The sequence below is a fragment of the Tachyglossus aculeatus genome, chromosome 18, assembly GCF_015852505.1.
Source record: "Tachyglossus aculeatus isolate mTacAcu1 chromosome 18, mTacAcu1.pri, whole genome shotgun sequence".
NCBI lineage: Eukaryota > Metazoa > Chordata > Mammalia > Monotremata > Tachyglossidae > Tachyglossus > Tachyglossus aculeatus.
Genome location: NC_052083.1, coordinates 14,669,771 through 14,682,568, shown reverse-complemented (window position 1 = coordinate 14,682,568; position 12,798 = coordinate 14,669,771). Strand labels below are relative to the sequence as shown.

The window sequence follows — 12,798 nt, the reverse complement described above, 5'->3', positions numbered from 1 at the left end:
TAGTAAGCGCTCAATAAATATGATGATGATACGTTTGTACATATTTATTACTCTATTTATTTTACTTGTACCTATCTATTCTATTTATTTTATTCTGTTAGGATGTTTGGTTTTGTTCTCTGTCTCCCCCTTTTAGACTGTGAGCCCACTGTTGGGTAGGGACTGTCTCTAGATGTTGCCAACTTGGACTTCCCAAGCGCTTAGTCCAGTGCTCTGCACATAGTAAGCGCTCAATAAATATGATGATGATACGTTTGTACATATTTATTACTCTATTTATTTTACTTGTACCTATCTATTCTATTTATTTTATTCTGTTAGGATGTTTGGTTTTGTTCTCTGTCTCCCCCTTTTAGACCGTGAGCCCGCTGTTGGGTAGGGACCATCTCTAGATGTTGCCAACTTGTACTTCCCAAGCGCTTAGTCCAGTGCTCTGCACACAGTAAGCGCTCAATAAATACGATTGATGATGATGATATGTTTGTACATATTTATTTATCTATTTATTTATTTTACTTGTACCTATCTATTCTATTTATTTTATTCTGTTAGGATGTTTGGTTTTGTTCTCTGTCTCCCCCTTTTAGACTGTGAGCCCACTATGGGGTAGGGACTGTCTCTAGATGTTGCCAACTTGGACTTCCCAAGCGCTTAGTGCAGTGCTCTGCACATAGTAAGCGCTCAATAAATACGATTGATGATGACGGCGGAATGAATGAATGACGTCCCCTCACGGGGAGCCGGCGCCCGCCACGCGGGGACCGGAAGTGCGGGAGCGCGCGCGCGCGCACGGGTGGCGCGCTCCCGCTCCAGGCGCGCGCCTGAGGCGGGGCCGTTGGAAACCGTTACCCGCCTCCTCCCCCCCCACAACTGTTTCAACGCGCCCCCCGCCCCGCGCCGCCCCGGATTTCATCATCATCAATCGTATTTATTGAGCGCTTACTGGGTGCAGAGCGCTGGACTAAGCGGCAACATCTAGAGACGGTCCCTACCCAATAGTGGGCTCACAGTCACAGACAGAGAACAAAACCAAACATCCTAACAGAATAAAATAAATAGAATAGATAGGTACAAGTAAAATAAATAAATAAATAGAGTAATAAACATGTACAAACATATCATCATCATCAATCGTATTCATTGAGCGCTTACTGTGTGCAGAGCCCTGGACTAAGCGCTTGGGAAGTCCAAGTTGGCAACATCTAGAGACGGTCCCTACCCAACAGCGGGCTCACAGTCTAAAAGGGGGAGACAGAGAACAAAACCAAACATCCTAACAGAATAAAATAAATAGAATAGATAGGTACAAGTTAAATAAATAAATAAATAAATAGAGTAATAAATATGTACAAACATATCATCATCATCATCAATCGTATTTATTGAGCGCTTACTATGTGCAGAGCACTGGACTAAGCGCTTGGGAAGTCCAAGTTGGCAACATCTAGAGACGGTCCCTACCCAACAGCGGGCTCACAGTCTAAAAGGGGGAGACAGAGAACAAAACCAAACATCCTAACAGAATAAAATAAATAGAATAGATAGGTACAAGTTAAATAAATAAATAAATAGAGTAATAAATATGTACAAACATATCATCATCATCATCAATCGTATTTATTGAGCGCTTACTATGTGCAGAGCACTGGACTAAGCGCTTGGGAAGTACAAGTTGGCAACATCTAGAGACGGTCCCTACCCAACAGCGGGCTCACAGTCTAAAAGGGGGAGACAGAGAACAAAACCAAACATCCTAACAGAATAAAATAAATAGAATAGATAGGTACAAGTAAAATAAATAGAGTAATAAATATGTACAAACGTATCATCATCATATTTATTGAGCGCTTACTATGTGCAGAGCACTGGACTAAGCGCTTGGGAAGTACAAGTTGGCAACATCTAGAGACAGTCCCTACCCACCAGCGGGCTCACATTCTAAAAGGGGGAGACAGAGAGCAAAACCAAACATCCTAACAAAATAAAATAAATAGAATAGATAGGTACAAGTAAAATAAATAAATAGAGTAATAAATATGTACAAACATATCATCATCATCAATCGTATTTATTGAGCGCTTACTATGTGCAGAACACTGGACTAAGCGCTTGGGAAGTACAAGTTGGCAACATCTAGAGACGGTCCCTACCCAACAGCGGGCTCACAGTCTAAAAGGGGGAGACAGAGAATAAAACCAAACATCCTAACAAAATAAAATAAATAGAATAGATAGGTACAAGTAAAATAAATACAGTAATAAATATGTACAAACGTATCATCATCATCATCATATTTATTGAGCGCTTACTATGTGCAGAGCACTGGACTAAGCGCTTGGGAAGTACAAGTTGGCAACATCTAGAGACAGTCCCTACCCACCAGCGGGCTCACATTCTAAAAGGGGGAGACAGAGAACAAAACCAAACATCCTAACAAAATAAAATAAATAGAATAGATAGGTACAAGTAAAATAAATAAATAGAGTAATAAATATGTACAAACATATCATCATCATCAATCGTATTCATTGAGCGCTTACTATGTGCAGAGCACCGGACTAAGCGCTTGGGAAGTACAAGTTGGCAACATCTAGAGACGGTCCCTACCCAACAGCGGGCTCACAGTCTAAAAGGGGGAGACAGAGAACAAAACCAAACGTACTAACAAAATAAAATAAATAGAATAGATAGGTACAAGTAAAATAAATAGATAGAGTAATAAATATGTACAAACATATCATCATCATCAATCGTATTCATTGAGCGCTTACTATGTGCAGAGCACCGGACTAAGCGCTTGGGAAGTACAAGTTGGCAACATCTAGAGACGGTCCCTACCCACCAGCGGGCTCACAGTCTAAAAGGGGGAGACAGAGAACAAAACCAAACGTAGTAACAGAATAAAATAAATAGAATAGATAGGTACAAGTAAAATAAATAGAGTAATAAATATGTACAAACATATAGTGGGTAGAGAAGCAGCGTGGCTCAGTGGAAAGAGCCCGGGCTTTGGAGTCAGAGGTCATGGGTTCAAATCCCAACTCCGCCACTCGTCAGCTGTGTGACTTTGGGCAAGTCACTTGACTTCTCTGGGCCTCAGTTCCCGCACCTGTAAAATGGGGATGAAGTCTGCGAGCCCCGCGTGGGACAACCTAATCGCTTCGTATCCTCCCCAGCGCTTAGAGCGGTGCTTTACACATAGTAAGCGCTTAATAAATTCCATCATTAGAGCCCGGGCCTGGGAGTAAGAAGAACCCGGCTTCTCTCCCCCTCTTAGACCGTGAGCCCACTGTTGGGTAGGGACTGTCTCTATATAGTAAGCGCTCAATAAATACGATTGATGATGACGATATGTTTGTACATATTTATTACTCTATTTATTTATTTTACTTGTATTCTATTCATTTTATTCTGTTAGGATGTTTGGTTTTGTTCTCTGTCTCCCCCTTTTAGACTGTGAGCCCGCTGTTGGGTAGGGACTATCTCTAGGTGTTGCCAATTTGTACTTCCCAAGCGCTTAGTCCAGTGCTCTGCACATAGTAAGCGCTCAATCGATGCGATTGATGATGATCTATTTCCCGCCAAGAGCGGCGGGATGACGGGCCCGGCGCGCCGGCCCCTCCTCCTCCCTCGCCTCCTCAGGCGCGGCGCGGGAGAACCGAACGGGCGGGCGGCCCCCGTCCGTCTGCCTGTCCGTGCGCGCGCGCGCGCGCGCGTGTCTGTCTGGGGCCCGGCGCCCAGGCGCCCCGCTGATTGGCCCAGGGGCGGCCCCCCCGTCCGTCCAATCGGGGCGGGGCTTGCTGGCGGGGTCCAATGAGGGCGATGGCGATTGGCCGGCGGGGTTTGGCGCTCGGTCCGGTCGCTCGGCCCGACCCCCGCGGGGCCGCAGAAGGCGGCGAGGACCCGGCGGGAGCGGAGGTGGACGCGTGAGGCGGCGCGGTAAGGCGGGCGGCTCCCCGGGCGACGCCTCTGTAGGACCGGGAGAGACGCCCCTCGGGCCGGACCGGGACCGGGGACCCCCCGGGGGAAGCGCCCCCCGTTCCCCACCACACACACACACACACACACACACACACACACACACACACCCCTCCTGCCGCCGGGGGCCCGCCGCCCCCCCTCTGTGGGACCGGCCGGGCCGCGGGACGGCGGCAACTTGGCGGGAGCGAGCCCCCTCCCAGACAAAGGACCGGCTGTGGGGCTGAGGGAGGGAGCCCGCGCGCGCGGGGGGTGGGGGGAGGGGAGAGGAGGGGCGGCTTGAGGAAGGGAAACCCCCCCCCCACACACACACACCACCACCACACACACGCCGGGGCCCGCCGCCCCCCTCCCCCCCTTTTCATTCATCCATTCATATCGACCGAGCGCTGCCTGTGCGCGGAGCACTGTAGTAAGCGCCCGGGAAGTCCAAGTCGGCCCCAGGTGGAGCCGGTCCGTCCCCAACCTGAAGCCTCCCGGGGGTCATCATCATCATCATCATCAGTCATATTTATTGAGCGCTTACTATGTGCAGAGCGCTGCACTAAGCGCTTGGGAAGTGCAGATTGGCAACAGATAGAGACAGTCCCTACCCAACAATCAATCAGTCGTATTTATTGAGCGCTTACTGCGTGCAGAGCACTGTACTAAGCGCTTGGGAAGTGCAGATTGGCAACGTATAGAGACAGTCCCTACCCAACAGTGGGCTCACAATCTAAAAGGGGGACAGTCTAAAAAGGGAGAAGCAGCATGGCTCAGTGGAAAAGAGCACGGGCTTTGGAGTCAGAGGTCATGGGTTCAAATCCCGGCTCTGCCAATTGTCAGCTGTGTGACTTGGGGCAAGTCACTGAACTTCTCTGGGCCTCAGTTCCCTCATCTGTAACAATGGGGATGAAGACTGTGAGCCCCCCCCGTGGGACAACCTGATGGCCTTGTAATCTCCCCAGCGCTTAGAACAGTGCTTTGCGCATAGTAAGCGCTTAATAAATGCCATTTAAAAAAAAAAAGGGAGGGGCAGGCGCCGGGGGACCTCCAGAACACTGCTTGTATATATGTTTGTACATATTTATTGCTCTATTCATTTTACTTGTACATAGCTATTCTATTTGTTTTCTTTTGTTAGTATGTTTGGTTTTGTTCTCTGTCTCCCCCTTTTAGACCGCGAGCCCACTGTTGGGTAGGGACTGTCTCTATGTCATCATCATCAATCGTATTTGTTGAGCGCTTACTGTGTGCGGAGCAGTGTACCAAGCGCTGGGGAAGTACAAATTGGCAACATATAGAGAGATATGTTGCCAGCTTGTACTTCCCCAGCGCTTAGTCCAGTGCTCTGCACGCAGTAGGCGCTCAATAAATACGATTGATTGATTGTTGGGTAGGGACTGTCTCTATCTGTTGCCAACTTGTACTTCCCAAGCGCTTAGTACAGTGCTCTGCACGCAGTAAGCGCTCAATAAATGCGATTAATTGATTGTTGGGTAGGGACTGTCTCTATATGTTGCCAGCTTGTACTTACCGAGCGCTTAGTCCAGTGCTCTGCACGCAGTAAGCGCTCAATAAATACGATTGATTGTTGGGTAGGGACTGTATATGTTGCCAACTTGTACTTCCCAAGCGCTTAGTACAGTGCTCCGCACACAATAAGCGCTCAATAAATACGATTGATTGATTGATTGATTGATTGATTGTCCCCCCTTCTCGTCTGGGGGCCCGTGGTTGGGCAGGGGCCGCCCCGATCTGTGGCCGACTTGGACTTCCCAAGCGCTCAGTCCGGTGCTCGGCACCCAGTCAGCGCTCAATAAATACGATGGGATGAATGAAGGAATACTTGGCACGTAGTAAGCGCTTAACAAATACCACCATTATTAACTCCTCTGCATCTGTGAGCCCACTGTTGGGTAGGGACTGTCTCTAGATGTTGCCAACTTGTACTTCCCTCCGCGCCCTGCACACAGTAAGCGCCCAATAAAGACGATTGATTGATTGCATCGAGTTTTTGCCCGGCGGGCATGGCCCCCCGTGGATGGGGAATTCCTCCCCCCTGGCCCGGCCGGGATGTTGCCCGTGGGGAGGGGAAAGAGGGAAGGGCAGGTTCTTCGGGGTCCCCCTCGTCCCCCCCCTCCACTCGGGGAGCCAACCGGCGCTCAGATACTTGGAGGCGGCATTTTTGCGCTGGCAACCGACGCGTTTCGAAAAGTGGAGGGGCACCCGGGGAACCGGTTCCCTCATCGGGAGAGCGGAAAGTCACCTCAGTGGGCCAAGTTGCTTCGCGAAATTAGTGGATTGCTCATCAGGGCGCGGGACTGGTGCTGGAGAGCACCAGACTCCCGATTGGGGGGTGGGTGGGGGGACCCTCCGTTCAGGCCCACGTTTTAGCAACTCCTTTGGGGGCGACCCCTGGAAGTTTTGAGTTGCGTTCTTGGACCGAACGTGTGATGACACCGTGGATCAGAGAGAGGCTTCGTGCCTGTGTCTTATTAATAAATGGATTCGTAAACGACGGGGGTAGTAGTGCGGATATGAATGAACCCGTTAAGGTAGACTCGCTTGTTTTAAACGTAGGAGTTCAAGCCCGTCGTCTACCGGATCGTTATAAACATATTTTGGAGCTTGTAAGTAATGTTCTGAAATTAACGCGCCGTCCTCCACGAGGCACGGTGTACACACCCACGTATCTGGTATTTTTGCTTAGCAGAAAGTGTTTTCGTCGTTGAAAGATTAAATTCACCGTGCACTTTCTATACTAAGGGATCCAGCGTACAAGCACTGACCTCAATGTTTAAGGGGGAAAGAAAAACAATCTGTTTGTAGTAACACATATGTGACCTACTGGGTTTTTTAAAAAAATTAATTTCACTCTTGGGAAAAGATACTACGGTATTTAGGTCAGTTTACACTAGCTATAGCTTTAGAGTCCTAGCTCTAGTGATCAAAATCATTTCATAAAGACCCATCTACTTCTTTCTGTGTGTACCCACTGTGCTGTTCCATATTGTGAAAATAAGTGATTGTGACTTCAGAAGGTGAGTTTCTTCAGAGGGAATGTCTGACTCTAAAATTCCCAGTGATGGAAATGGAAAGAGAAAAGCCATTATGAAGGAACTCTTAGTAGTCTTCTAATTTGTATTTTAGTATATCTGTTTAAAAAAAAAACCCCTGACAATTGCATCTATGAGCCTTTTTGGATTGAATCAAAAATTGTATAGGAGAACAAGTGTGAGTTTAGTGTAAGCTATAAGTATTTAATGTTATGTATTTATAGTATGCCCAGAGACCCGGAGAAGCAGCCTGGTCTAGAGGAAAAAGCACAGGCCCGGGAGTCAGAGGACCTGAGTTCTAGTCTCACCTCTCCCACTTTCCCATTGTGTGACCTTGGGCAACTCACCTCACTTCTCCACGCCTCACTTTCCCCATCTGTAAAAGGGTGATTCAATACCTGTTCTCCCTGGGAGCCCCATGTAGGATAGGGACTGTGTCCAAAGCGCAAGTACTTTTAATTTACCCCAGCACTTATTAGTACGGTACTTGGCACATAGTAAACACTTAACAGATACTACAGTTATTAAGAGCTGTGGTCACTAAACTGTGTTAATGCTTGGGGTAATCATCAGAAAGTGTTTCTGACGTACCCGTTTACCTATGTCACTTCTGAGAGTTTTCTCGTAAAAATAAGATGAATTAAGTTGTGCAGCACAGCAAGGTGAGCTTGCTCCAAATTGGATTTGTAGTCATTTTGAGATTCCATAGGGCCCCAGGCTCTTAGTTTGAATACACAAATACTTATAAGTGGTGGTCGTATAAAAACACGGCAGCTCTGCTACAATGGAAGGCACTGTGGCCAGCTAGGAAAGCTTTCCTGTAATGTTGGAATGAGATCACAAGTTTCTATGTGGTGTGTTGCAAAAGAAGTTATTTTTTAAAAATATAGTTCAGTTAAAGCAAATACTTGTTAATGAGAAAGTCATTCCAATAATGTCAATGCGCTACCTCTTCATATAAACAAATGACTTAGGCAGAACCTTAAAAACATAGGTGAATGAAGAGTAACGCATTGACTCAATCAATCAATTGTATTTATTGAGCGCTTACTGTGTGCAGAGCACTGTACTAAGCACTTGGGAAGTACAGGTTGGCAACATACAGAGACAGTCCCAGCCAACAGTGGGCTCACAGTCTAGAAGACTCAGTCATGATATCTCTGAAATAATTTAGAATCGTGTAAAAGAGAGGTCAGTTTGGCTTTGTAAGTACAAAAAATGTGCAGAGTGTAGTGCAAAAGAAAGACAGCAGAGAAATTGGCAGGCTGAAGGTGTGATGAGTTGAATTCTATAAAGGTTTTAAGAAAATCATAACTATCTTCCGAAGAACTTTGTCAGGATGAGGGATATGGAAGAAAATAAGGGAATAGTTATAACTTTGTGTTTAGTCCAGTCTTTCATATACAATGAGAAACGTCCGCTATTTGGTTTCAAGGCTCACCACCGGCTCACTAGCTCATCTTCCGTGTCAGTTCTCCTCACCTGCTACTCCCCAGCAGTCACTCTCTTTGCTCCTCCTATTGTGTCTCTTCTTCTACTTCCCCCACCTTCAACTCCTTGCTCATACCCTTCCTCCTGCCCGGAAGAACCTCCTCCATCAAATCAGACAGATTTAAAGTCACCTCTTCCAGCGGTGACTTTATTCCCCGGGTTTATGGCCACGCCAGAGGACAGGGAACCTGGAGCTGTGTCACATGCACCTACTGCTCCAGGGTTCGTTTTTCATCCCCAGAGGTATGCCCAATCACTGCTGGTAAATCAGTTCCCTTCTCTCCCTGCCTCTTCCCCTTGAGCCACTCGGTTCTCGTTCTCCCCGGTTCCAAGCGTTCCCCCAACCCGATCCTGAACTCCTTTCTCCTCAAGTGCTCCCCTCACAGCCCCCAGAAGCTCCCCACTTCCCACTGCCTTTAGCCCTGGGCTTGTTGGCTCCTCCGCAAAGCGGACACCACCGCTGGCTTTCCTGGCCATGGGGTTGGCTGCCCTTTGAGTTTGGTTTGCTGGCAAACGAAGGAGGGTGGTAGGTGCAGGGTCAGGGGAGAAGACACCCTGGGGTGACCAAAGAATGATGAGAAGGGGCAGTTCTCAGTGGCCAGCGGAGAGCCTCCGCCGAGGTGGCGGGGCGAGCGAGAGAGAGGGGGGGCTGTCGGTCCCCCCTTCACCAGGCACTGGGGTGGCAGAGTTTAACCAAGCCGCCTCACTGCCTTTAGGAAAAGGGAAGGGAATGTGGGATGGGGAGGAATTTACCATGTAATTTTGATTCTTCTGTAGGGCTTGACCATTGAGTCCAGACTGGTTCTAGAAAGGAATAACAAGACTTGTGGTAGTTGTTAGGCGCTTGCTATGTGCCAAGCGTGGTACTGAGTGCTGGGGTAGACGATGAGGAAATCAGATTGGATAGAAGGGAACCTAGCCAACTAACTGCATGTAAATCTGAGAAAACCGTGCCTCCGATACAGCAGTTCCTAATACTTTCTTGAAGATACAGCCCGGGTGTGGAGTGGAGTATGGCTGTAATACCTACCCGTGACACTTCAGTATATTCAGTTTCATATGCTCCACTTAATCACTTTTTCCTTTTGTCACTGTTACCACTTTTATCTGGGTTTTCCCCCTCCTTTTCCCACTATTAGTAAGTGATATAAACCTGACTCTTCACCTTTGGATTATAAACTTCTGGAGGGCAGGGACTGGTGCTATCTGATTATCTGGTATTTCTTGCTGGGCACATACTGAGGGCTTACTAAAAATTCCATCACTTGAGCCTCTGGGGCACTCTCCCAAGCACTTAGTTCAGTGCCCTGCCCCAAGTAGGTGCTCAGTAAATTCGTTGGAAGGCACATTCTTTGTAAGAGATTGGGGGTAAAAGTGCAGGAATCTAGGCATTCAGTGAAACGGTAGACTTGCATCTGGGAGTTGGAGGTGAATGATTGAGTTTTGGTCAAGGGCCTTTTTATTAATTTTATTTTTATTCCCACATAATTATATTGAAGTGAAGAGCTGAAACGAAGGATGTGTGCTAAAGTCTAACCTAGTTTACTCAGAGGCCTCTATTATGTGCCACATCTGGCTTCTTGAATGATTTTAACAGCCACACCTTCGAGCTACATTTAACATTAAATGGCAAGAAAGAGGTCCTTGAAAGTAGTCCATGTACCCATATCGAAGTAATAATCTTTGCTGCTACCTTCCTGCTGACTGGGCTGGCCTGGTGTAAAGAATGGATGAGAAAATAAGTAACATGCTGCTGTCTGTTGAGCAGAAATGGGGCTACCGAGAGCAGGGTTGGCGGAGGAAATGGTTTATCTTCCTCCTGGAGCACATCTTCGAAGGCTGTGGCGTTGCTGGGGACTGCCGCCTGCTTGGGTGGTCTTTCTCTCCGTGCTGTTTCCAAGCAATCGGACGGTGTGGTCTTTTTGAGCCATGGTGGCACAATACTGGACAATTGGGAGACGGCAGCAGAAGGCAGATCAGTCTGACAGCCCCGAATGGAGTGACTGCGTTAGAACAAAGGCTTTGGGAAGATGAGGACACTGAATTGAAAATGGTGCCAGGCACTGTGGGTAACAAATGTAACGGTGCAGCTTTACATGCATATGGGATGAAAAGGATTGTTGGTCACATTCACACACGTGGATCAAAATTTTATGAGTCGCAGCATCGAAACCCAAGAAGCAGAGAGATAAATCAGGAGTGTAGGGACTGAGAGTCGTAAACAGCTCCTGTCTGACTTTTCAAATACACTCAGTTCTCCTATAATGCTGGGGTTATGTTCCCAGTAAACCCTGCATTAAGCAAAGCTCACTTTATAGTATGCATGCTTTGCTGTTCCTCCCGATATCGCTTTGTATTTTAGCCAGGAAGACACATTTTGTCAGAAGTACGTTCCTTAATTCCCTAAATTTTCCATCCAGATTACTTGGGAAAACACACATTATAGGAAAGCTGGGTGTGATGGAAACGATTATTTGGCTTCTCGTTCTTTTCGTTTTAAATATACACATGTGTATTGATCATCTTAGTGATTTAATCCTTGGTATTACACACGGTACTGAATTAAAATTAAAAGATCAGGTAGCCAAGAGGAAAAACGGACTTACGTAACCCCAGTACCCAACCCGGTATTCTTCTACATATCCATTTTTTCTTTCTCTTCTCTTATCTGCCAACGATTTGAGGTCTGCCTTGCTTGTTAAGCTGTACGCTCGCTGTGGGGCAGGGAATGTCCTCTGGGAGGAGGATGAATAAAGGGAGCAAGTCAGGGCAATGGAGAAGGGAGTTGAAGTAACGGAAAAGAGGGCTTTGTCAGGGAAGGCCTCTTGGAGGAGATGTGCCTTCCATAGGTCTTTGAAAGAGAGGAGAGTAATTGTCTGTCGGATATGAGGAGGGTGGGCATTCCAGGTCAGAGGCAGGACGTGGGCGAGAGGTCGGCGGCGAGGTGGAGGCCCAGTGAGAAGGTTAGTGTTAGAGGAGCAAAATGTGCAGGCTGGGTTGCAGTAGGAGAGGTAGGAGTGGGTGAGGTGATGAAGTGCTTTAAAGCCAACGGTGAGGAGTTTCTGTTTGATGCCCAGGTGGATGAGCAACCACTGGAGGTTTTCAAGGAGTGGGGGGGAACATGACCTGAACGTTTTTGTAGGGCGGAAATGGAAAAACAGGCCTGTAGAAATTGTTCCGCTTTCCAGTGGAGCGTAGGCATTTTTGAACCATGTTCTGAAGCTTTGAAATCATAATGACAAATTGTGACAGAGCTGAAGACGTGGAGTTACTTAAAAGTGAATAAAGTGGATTGAAGTATTTTATTTTGCAGTTCAAAAATAGCATGCGTATGGTGTGCTCACCAAAAAAAATGGTTGTCACATACATGAAGTGGGTGAGCATTATAGTGAATTTTTCTTTTAGAATGATTTATACTATTGAGTGTGTAATGTATTTTCTCTAAATGGTAAAGTCAATAACACTTTTAAGGTTACAAGTTTTTGACTACAGAGTCCACACTCTGAGTCTAGTCAAATAATACTCATGCTCTGGACACTGTAAGTAAACTCAATTACATAAAGTGAAAACAAGTGTTTGTTTACTCACAGTCCAGAGAAGTTCACTTTAATCACCCAGGTAAATGAGATGCCCTGTGCCTCCATAACTGATTAAATGATTTTTTTTTTTTTAGTTTGTATAAACAGCACTCTTTGCAGATGGCTGCGGAGAGTAGGAAAGCATAGAGGGTCTAACAACATTTGAGAATTCTTAAAAGTGTACTTAAACTGATGGTAATTGAGTTTTCTCATAAAAAAGCTATGTCTCTCATGTAAAGATACTGTTTGGGCTCAACAGAACGCGAGTCCCCCTGGCACTTAGGAGAAAATGCAGTGCTTGGTTTTTGCCCGATGATTTTAGATGAGAGATGTTATCCTGAAATGGAGAGTGTACATGGATAAGGCATTTTTTTTTGACGAGCGCCCTAGCCGTGAATATTGTATTTGCTGGTGTAGAGTTTCTTTTTAATGTATTTTAAATACAGACGTTCAAGCAGGCTGATTTGTCTGGTTGAAGGTGGGGGCTTGTGGGGAATCATGCCATATTTGAAAATGAGAGATAGGAACAAACACTCAGAGTAAGAAGGGGAAAGTTCCCTGGCCAATTTTGCTCTTTCGTCTTGTCTTATGCCATCGATCTGTCTCCGACCCATAGCGAGACCGTGGACACATCACCCCACCTCCATCTGCAGTCGTTCTGGTAGTGTATCCACAGGGTTTTTCTACTACCCTGTAAACCCTTTAGGGTGGAC

At 46.7% G+C, this 12,798-nt stretch overlaps 1 protein-coding gene across 4 annotated transcripts in view; it reads left to right on the top strand.

Annotated features, from left to right (window-relative positions):
- The first annotated feature begins 3,865 nt into the window (after positions 1–3,865).
- EZH2 (enhancer of zeste 2 polycomb repressive complex 2 subunit) overlaps positions 3,866–12,798 on the top strand; it is a 59,904-nt gene continuing 50,971 nt past the window's right edge. For all 4 annotated transcript variants that reach the window (XM_038760479.1, XM_038760478.1, XM_038760477.1 and 1 more), the window contains exon 1: positions 3,866–3,939. The gene's annotated coding sequence lies outside the window, so the exon portion shown is untranslated. The remainder of the gene's footprint in view (positions 3,940–12,798) is intronic.